This window comes from Corylus avellana, chromosome 11 (assembly GCF_965113065.1).
Source record: "Corylus avellana chromosome 11, dhCorAvel1.hap1.2, whole genome shotgun sequence".
NCBI lineage: Eukaryota > Viridiplantae > Streptophyta > Magnoliopsida > Fagales > Betulaceae > Corylus > Corylus avellana.
Window position 1 is genome coordinate 10,709,794 of NC_142500.1, and position 9,741 is coordinate 10,719,534.

A 9,741-nucleotide genomic window follows, 5' to 3' on the forward strand; every position below is an offset into this window, starting at 1 on the left:
GAACACCATATAACTCTCACGTTCGGAATGGCTTACAACTGTATTCCATTTATCAAATCCAACGGCACGGATTAAATTAAATTAAATTGGACGGCTATGATTCTAAGATGATTTCCAATTTTTCGACATATGAAATATTTCAAATTTCAAATTATAAGAATAATCTAGTATGCGTAATTTAAGGTGAGATCGCCTCTTAGTTATTAATAATTGATCTAAACCGTTAAACTTAAACACAAAATTGTATTTAATTGAATCCTAACCGTTTAATTAACTCAAGAAACATGTGTGTATAGTACCCCATCAGAACTCTAAAACAAACGATTTTTAAGTAAATAGGTTTAAAACTTATAGTATTATTTAACATTATTTAGTATAATTAGACACTAATCAGTAGTATTATCATATGTTAAAACGGTTAAATTGTTAGTACTTAACACCATTAAATCATTTGATCAAAAAAAGAAAAAAGAACAAACTATTAAGGCATTAACAATGTTAGACGTTAGTTGATTCCATAAATTAAAAAATTAAAAAATAAGCAATGTAAAAATTAATAAAGCAAATAAATTATTCACTTGACTTAGTGTATACAAATAATACAATATATATAATATACTAACTTACTAAGTTACTAACTAGTAGTCTAATAGTATTAGTTAATAGTTAATAACTTAATATCTAAATATTGTATATGTAGTAATTAATATGTTAAATTCTTAAAATTAAACTATAATATTAGTATATAACGTCACACACTATTAAGTTATTAACTAACAAACTAGTAACATAGTTAGTTAATGTCAATTGTCACACACTATTATCAAATAATGTCATTATGTCACACACACTAATCACTATCATCATATAACATATAGTATTATTTAGAATTTTAGATAATATGTTAAATTGTTAATACTAACACCATTAAATCATTTGATCCAAAATATATATATATATTATTAAGGCATTAACAATGTAGACGTTATTTGATTCCATAAATTAAAAAATTAAAAAATAAGCAATATAAAAATTAATAAAACATTAATAAATTACTCACTTGACTTGGTGTAAGTCAAATAATACAATATATATAATATACTAACTTACTAAGTTACTAACTAGTAGTCTAATAGTAGCAGTTAATAGTTAATAACTTAATATCTAAATATCGTATATGTAATAATTAATAATTTAATATGTTAAATTTTTAAAATTAAATTATAATAATTTGTATATAACATCACACATTGTTAACTAACAAATAAGTAACATAGTTAGTTAGTCATAGACTCACACACTATTATCATATAATGTCATTATATCACATACACACACACACACTAATCACTATTAGTCTATTATCATATAATATATAGTATTATTTAGTTATCACCATTACATAGTTTAAACTTAATTAAGTGTCCAACCACTAAATTAAAGTGTCACACATACACACTAAGTGTCCAACCACTTATCAATCCCATGGTCTTATACACTTAATTAATAATTAATAGAATTATAGAAGTTTCAAATTCGTATACTTGTATTAGTTTTATACACTAACAAGTAACATTGTTCATAGACATAGTTACATTTTGTAACATGAGAGTACTTTGAGATTGTATATGTGAAGATTTATGTAAAGTAAAAAAATGAAAATGGAATGCTAAGAGAATCTTTTTTTGAATATTACTCTTTGTAGAATGCTAAATGATAAGTGCCAAATATTGCATATTTAGACCCCTTTATTTACATTAGTTAATCCTTTAGTTGTGTCGTTATTTAATATTTTGTGTTAGTTTTGTGTTTTTAGTGTTTTGTAGGTTATTGAAGAAAAACTGCAGCTTTAAAGGGAAAAATGCGAAGTTTGGAAGAAAGCATACTTTGAGAAAACCTAGATTGTGTGGTTAAGTCTAACCAAATCTAAGGAAAGGTTAAATCAGATTAAAGTTCAGATTGGATAAGATTTCAGATCGGATTCAAATTCAGATTCTGCACACGTCTTAGTATTTTGACCATAACTCTCCACTCAAATATCGGATTGAAGTGATTCAAACGGCATTGAAAAGCTAGCTCAAAATAATACAATTTGTTGTGAAATAGAATTTTCGTAATTCGTACAGTTACTATGTCAAAATCGCCCCGCAATTAAAGGACACAAATCTAGACGAATCCTATTCCGATTTCAGACTTTTATTTTGACTGGGAGACAGACTTCCGAATTATCTAGGTTTACTTGGGCTTCTAGGATTTCCCTCAGCCTATAAATAGACTTCTTTGCATTCAAGAAAAGATAGACAATCCCAGAGAGCAAAATTCTTTTGTTTAGTTTTTCTTTAGGTTTAGGTTTAGGTTTAGATTTTATTTTTATGTGGAGCTAAATTCCCAACTAAGGTTGGGGATGAAGCCTCACCGATGAAGAACATCAATACTTTTATGTAAGTTTTTATTATTCTGATTTTATTGGGTTTTATATTTCAATTGTTTTACTTCTAATCAATTGTATGGAGTGATTCTTGGATATCTCTTGTGATTCAAGGATACATTTGATGATTTGAGATAATTTCATATGATTGATTGCTTAGCTTTTAACTCAGAAAAATTGGATATCCCTTGTGATTTGTTCTACGGATACATCTGGTGTTTCAATTGAATTTGGATTCCTTTTGTGATTTGGTCAATGAATGGATGAATGGGATGGTTTTGATTAATTCTTTGAAGCATAGTAAAACATATTTATGATTTAATTTGTGAGAACTTCGGATTAATATTGATGAACATAAAGTATGTTGTTATGATTTGGTGAGTGTGAATTTCCAAACCTTAGTACCTTTATCCTTAGATTTACTTATTTTATTTAGTTTATGTTTATCCTTTAATTTTCAAAACTCAAAAATCAAAAACCCTTTTGGAACTAGATTAGGATTTAATTAGTTTAGATATAAATTGCTCTTTCAAAAATACAATTCTCTTTGGGATCGACCTCGCACTTGCAATCCATAAAACTACAATCGATTCGTGCACTTGCGAGTTAAATAAATTTGCACAACACTAAACACCTGTTCGAGAAGGTTACTCTCCAATTAGACAAAGTCTGGATCAATTTCCATAACCTCTAATTAACTATTGAGGTGCTTATATATGGAGTAATCTTCTAATTACTTATTGCAAGCAATTAACAGTTCCAATTCAGTTTAAACCAATAGCTGAACAATCTTCTAGAAGCTTTATCTAACTACACGTGACTCCCCTTTAAACTCAACTTCCTCCAGCTGCAATCCAGCTGTTAAGCATTCCTCCACTTCTTCCTCAGCTTGTGCTATGTGTCCTTTTGCTTTATTGACTTTGCTTTTCCTTTTACTTTCCTGCAGCTAGCTTCCATCTTCTATGTTTCACTCTTCTTCGACTCCAAACACAACCCTGCCTCTTTCCTTCCTAAGCTTTGTCACTTTTAGCCCATGAATTAGTTGTACCCAACTTCAATCTCAATTGGGAAACATGAAAAAGGGATGGATCCGAGCTGATGATGGCAAATCCAACTTGTAAGCAGCTTCACCAATCTTCTTGATGATAGTAAAAGGGCCAAAAAACCGCGGGTTAACTTCAACGACTTTCAGACAGCCACATAAAGCTACCGATAAGGCTATAGACGAAGGTAAACAAGTTGTCCCACCTCAAAAACTCTTTCTCAATGCTTTAATTCTGCAAATTTCTTCATCCTTTGTTGTGCATGCTGCATATTCTTCAACAAAAGAGACAATTTGCAGGTGGGTTGTAAGAATTTCATCCACGGCGGCCAATTTTGTAGTCCCCGATATGTCGGTGAGCAACCATGGGGAGGTAAGCCAAACACTACTTCAAAAGGTGTCAACTTTGTAGATGAATGCCAAGTAGTATTATACCAATACTCAACCCATGGTAACCATGACACCTATTGTTTAGGCCTGTCTTGCACAAAACACCTCAAATAAGTCTCTAAACACTTATTTACAATTTCAGTTTGCCCGTCAGTTTGAGGGTGATAGCTGGTGCAAAATTTAAGACAGGTCAAAAACTTGTTGTACCAAATATCATCTAAATTAATAGGCGAATATTCGGTAACTTTACTCGCAGGTGCACAAAATTAGAACAATAGTATAGCAAACAAATATGAGATCATTCCCACGAGAATTGTGAAATTATGCTTAGAATGATTTTCCTAATTAATTAACCGAATTAATTAAAATGTCACATATTTAATTTAATAATAACATAAAAAGGTAATAAAAGATAAAAATAAGAACTAGGGTTAGGGTTTTGACATCCACCTCTAATCACACCTAATTAAGATAACAATATGCCAATGCTAACAATTACATCGATATACTTAATGTTTGTCAACATAAGGGCATGATATCTACTCCTTAAACTATTGATCTCCCTAAGCAACGAATTAAGCATGGTATCTACTCTAATTATTTTCTTTCTCAAAGGATTTAGCATTGTATCTACTAAGTTGTTCTTCAAGAAAGCATAAATGTATGGAAATCGACAAACACATGAAACCTAGGGCATTGTATCTACTCCCGGTTTTCCATGTTGATTAATCCAAGAACCCGTGAGGAGATTCTTTTGTCACTTTATTATGCCCAGGACTCGGTCATCCAAATTGACACAAATAACAAATCCAACACATGCATATGAGGAATTCGATTAAACAGAAATAACCAAGTTAAATATTCAAATATAATTGCAGCAAATGCGCCAATATTAAAATCCTAAAAATACATGACTAGGGCTTCAATCGAGCCCTAACTAAAATATTAGCTACACATAATTTAAATAAAATTAAAACTAAAAAGGGAAAAGAAGAAACCGAAAACGCTTATTGCTTGAGCCTCCAATTCTTCTCTATTTTCTCAATGAGTAGAGGTCTATTTATAGGCTTAGGAAATCCCTAGAAGCCCTAGTAAACCTAATAAACTTGGAGGTTAGCCTCCTAGTCCAATTAGGATATTGAAAACCAATCCTAGGTGAAATAGGAGTCATTCCGCATGTTGGCGCTCGAGTGCGCTCGATCCCTCCTCTTTTGCGCTCAAGCCTTCTGCTTGTGCGATCGAGCATAGATGCGCTCAATCCTAGTGGCTTGTGCGATCGAGCACAAATGCGCTCGATCCCTTGACTTCCAGCTTTTCTCCCAAATTGTCCTTTAAGCTTGAAACTTTCCAGAAATGCTTTCTTTTCTTCAAAAACCCTAAAAATGCTAGAAAACACCAAAAAAAAAAAAAAAAAAAAACACAAAACATCAAATAATAACAAAACTAAGAGATTAACATATGTAAATTAAGGAGCTAGAATATGCAATATTCAGCACTTATTAGTACCCTGCAAATGGAAAAGCTCCTTCCAAAAAGCACTAGTAAAAGCAGGATCACGATCAAACATTATAGAAGTTGGTAGCCCATGAAGTTTAAGGATATTGGTAATGAAAAGTTGAGCCACTTTGATTGCTGTGTAAGGATGTGCTAGGGAAATAAAATGACTATATTTAGACAGTTTGCCCACCACAACCAAAACTACTGAATGATCTTGAGAAAGGGGCAGCCTTTCAACAAAGTCCATAGTCACATTAGACCAAATTTTGCTAGGGATTGGAAGAGGTTGAAGTAATCGAGCAGGAGACATATTATCATATTTCGATTGTTGGCAAGCCTCACATTCCCTGATGAACCTCTTTAAATCCTTAGGCATACCTTTTCAGTAAAAATCCCTCTTTGCTCTATGTAAAGTCTTCTCAAAACCAGAGTGTCTTGACATAGGATCACTATGAGCAAAGTGTAAAATATGTGTCTTGTTAGGTTGAGAGACCCCAATATAGATTTGCTTCTTATAGAAAAGAAGACCATCCTTTAATGAAAACTTCTCTGAATCCAATTCCCCTTTATGCCATTTCGCCAATAAGGTTTTCAATTATCTGTCATGATCTCATCTCTTAGATCATTCACCCAACTAACATTAGAGATACATAAAAGAGATAGAAAAACTTCAGATTCCCAATCCTCCCTTCTAGATAGGGCATCAGCCACCCTATTATCCACTCCTTTCTTATACTCCATAGTAAAGTCATAGCCAATCAGTTTAGTAATCAATTTCTGTTGGAAAAGGGTACCTACCTTTTGTTCCAATAGAAACTTCAAACTTTGATGATTTGTTCTCACAACGAATGGTTGACCTAACAAGTAAGGTCTCCACTTTTGAACTGCTGTCACCAAGGCAAATAACTCATTCTCATAAGTAGACATGTAAATTGCTTTCGCTTTAAGAGCTTTACTAAAAAAAGCTATAGGTCTTCTTACTTGCATTAAGATTGCTCCTATGCCCACACCACTTGCATCACACTCAATCACAAATGGTTGAGAAAAATTTGGAAGAGCTAGGACAGGAGATGCTGTCACTACTGACTTGAGGCTTTTAAAAGCTTCCTTGGCTGACTCATCCCAACAAAAAGCATTCTTCCTCAACATTGCTGTTAATGGTGCAGCAATAGAACCATATTGTTTGATAAACTTTCGATAATGCCCTGTCAAGCCAAAAAAAACCCTTTAAATGACTTTCGAGTTTTAGGAAAATGCCACTCCACCATAGCTTCTTTTCAAGGTCAGCCTTTACACCTAGGTCAGAAATAATTTGCCCTAAACAATCCACCTCAACACAACCAAATCTGCATTTGGACATTTTTGCATATAATCGATTATGCCTCAAGATTTCTAGTGTAGTCCTCAAATGTTTCTTATGAGTCTCCAAATCCCTATTGAAGACAATGATATCATCAAACAAAACTAAGATAAATTTTCTCAAAAAAGGTTTAAAAACCTGATTCATAAGACTTTGGAAAGTAGATGGGGCATTAGTAAGCCCAAAAGGCATTACTAGGAATTTATAATGGCCTTCATGAGTGCGAAATGCAGTTTTAGGAATATCCTTCTCTACTACTTTGATCTGATGATAACCAAATCTTAAATCTTGCTTAGAAAACATCTTGGCTCCCCATAATTCATCCAATAAGTTATCCACAACCGGTATAGGAAACCTGTCCTAGATAGTGACCTAATTTAGGGCTCTATAGTCCATACACATCCTCCAGCTGCCATCGGCTTTTCTCACAAGTAAAACTAGAGAAGAAAAAGGGCTTTGGCTGCCTCTAATAACCCTTGACTGTAGCAACTCCTTTACAATCTTCTCTATCTCCTCTTTTTGGTAAAAAGGGTAACTATATGGCCTGACCGAAACTGGCTGTGCACCTTCTTTAAGAGTAATAGCATGATCGTGAGACCTATTAGGAGGTAACTCTTTAGGTTCCATGAAAAATATCAGCATACTCTTCCAGAAGCTGGTTTAAAGGACCATCTTCCTTATTCTTCACACACTTTCCTCCACCTTCAATATTTTGCTGCAAAGGACTAGTATTACTACTAATAAGCTGTAACAAAACTCCTTTGTTTTCTCCACGGGATAGCTTGAAGGATGCATCATCCTCTAGACTGGAATTTGTGTTGGAAACCAACCCTTCCAACAAACACTTCCTCTCCTCATACACAAATTGCATGGTTAGTTTGTGAAAATCCCATGAAATAGGTCCTAGATTTCTTAACCGCTGAATTCCAAGCACCATATCACAACTAGCCAAGGGTAAGATGTAAAGATCGACCATGAAAGAATAAACTTGCAACTTAACCTTTGTATTTTTACATTTTCTAGGACTTACAATCTCATCCCCATTAGCCACTTTAACTTTGATAGATTCTTGAACCATAGGCTGAATTCCCATCACCTTAGCCATTTCTTGATCTAAAAAGTTATGCGTATTCCCGGAATCAATGAAGATTATAATTTTGTGGTTTCTAATCATGCCTACAATCCTCATAGTCTTAGGAGTATGGTTTCCAATAATTGCATTTAAAGAAATTTCAGGAAATTCTTCTAAAAAAAAATCACCTGGATCTGCTTCCTCCTCAACTTCCTTTAACTTGTCCAAATTTTCCTCAATCTCCTCAATAAGGAATAGTCTTGGTGTAGCACAAACATGGCCATGACTCCATTTAGCATCACAGTTATAGCACAAGCCTTTTTTCCTCCTCTCCATCATCTCAGCATTATAAATTTTCTATACTAGCAGAACTGCCTCACCATAGACAGGGAGACTAGACTTATTCTTATTATTTGCATTGTTAGCATTCTCAAAATTCTTTTGCTATCCACAAAAAAATTTGTTTTTCCTCCCACATAACCACTACTTTTATTCTCTCCCATAGAATTTATGACAGTATGATTATAAGGATTTGCATTCCATTGTGGCTTAGTACTTTTCTTAAAATTAAACACATAATCCTCTTGAATTTTGGCTAAGGAAAATGCATCAATGAAAGTCTGAGGTTTAAACATCTTCACCCCTAACCGAATTTCATCCTTCAACCCCCCCCCCCCCCCCCCCCATAAAACAACTCAGTCTATGTGCTTCTAGTAAATCGGCCACTCTATTGGCTAAAATTTCAAATTATTTTTTATAATCTTATAAGGATCCCCTTGTTTCAGTTTATACAAAGTTTCCATAGGATCATCATAAGATCCCATACCAAACCTAGTCTGTAATGCCCTAGCAAAATCATCCCAAGAAGAAAAAGAATTTGATTTATGTAATTCTTGAAACCAATCAGATAGACTTAGTGTGAAAACCATCCTCTGCATGATTTCCCCCTTAAGAACTTGAGCTGAAATTATTCTCCATATTACCATAAGATACATGCTTATCTTTCTGTTTTGGTGCATTTGACAACTCTTGGAAACTCTTCATTATTGCATTGTACTGATCCTCCTGGTACCTCCTGCTGTTGATATCTTCATGGATGGACCGATAGTGTTCATCTCTAGCTAAGAAATATGCCTGCATTTGCCTGATCTCATTCCTAATCTGTAACAATTCTGAATCCTGTGCTATGTTGGATATAGTTGAAACGCCCCAAGTTCTAGAGGTAGAGCGATTGGGAGCAATTATAACATATACTTATTAAAATATATATATATTTCTCCTAATATAAGATCACCACAGAAATATAACATCACAGGATACTATAATCTCTCCTTATAAATTCACAAACACATAATGTGCTAGTATACAATAATCTCATAAGCAATAAAGTTACACTATCTATGCTTAACCAAAGCTGTCTAGTCTATAGAATGGAGTCTCAGACACTTCTATTGCTACTGCTTCTGCAAAGCTGCGATAGGATCTTTAACAACTAAGAGGCCCACCGGTACCCATGTCTTCAGTACTACGATATATAGAGCAATCTGAAAAAGATGTATAGGGAGAAGGGGTGAGTTCGACAACTCAGTAAGTAGTCACAACACCAAGATGCTATAAAACACGCTATGCAGATTTTATGTCAAAATCTCTGTTATGCACAATAACAATTTATGCAGAGTAACATAATTAACAAAATAAGCATGATAGTTGCAAAATGAGTAAGCACTTCTTTTTTTAACTTTCCTTTCTCAAATTATGTTTTACCCTTTGACCCGACACCACAAATTTACCGTGAGCGGCGCACGTTGGCTTGTCCCGAAGGACCTATATGCTCATCTTGTCATCACAAGGGAGAGCTACCAGGTTAGGAACTTCCCTAGGTGAAGGCCACCTAGCCAGTAGCACACACCTTCTCGTAACCGTCCTTCGGTGTGCTTGCCATGTTACCCTAT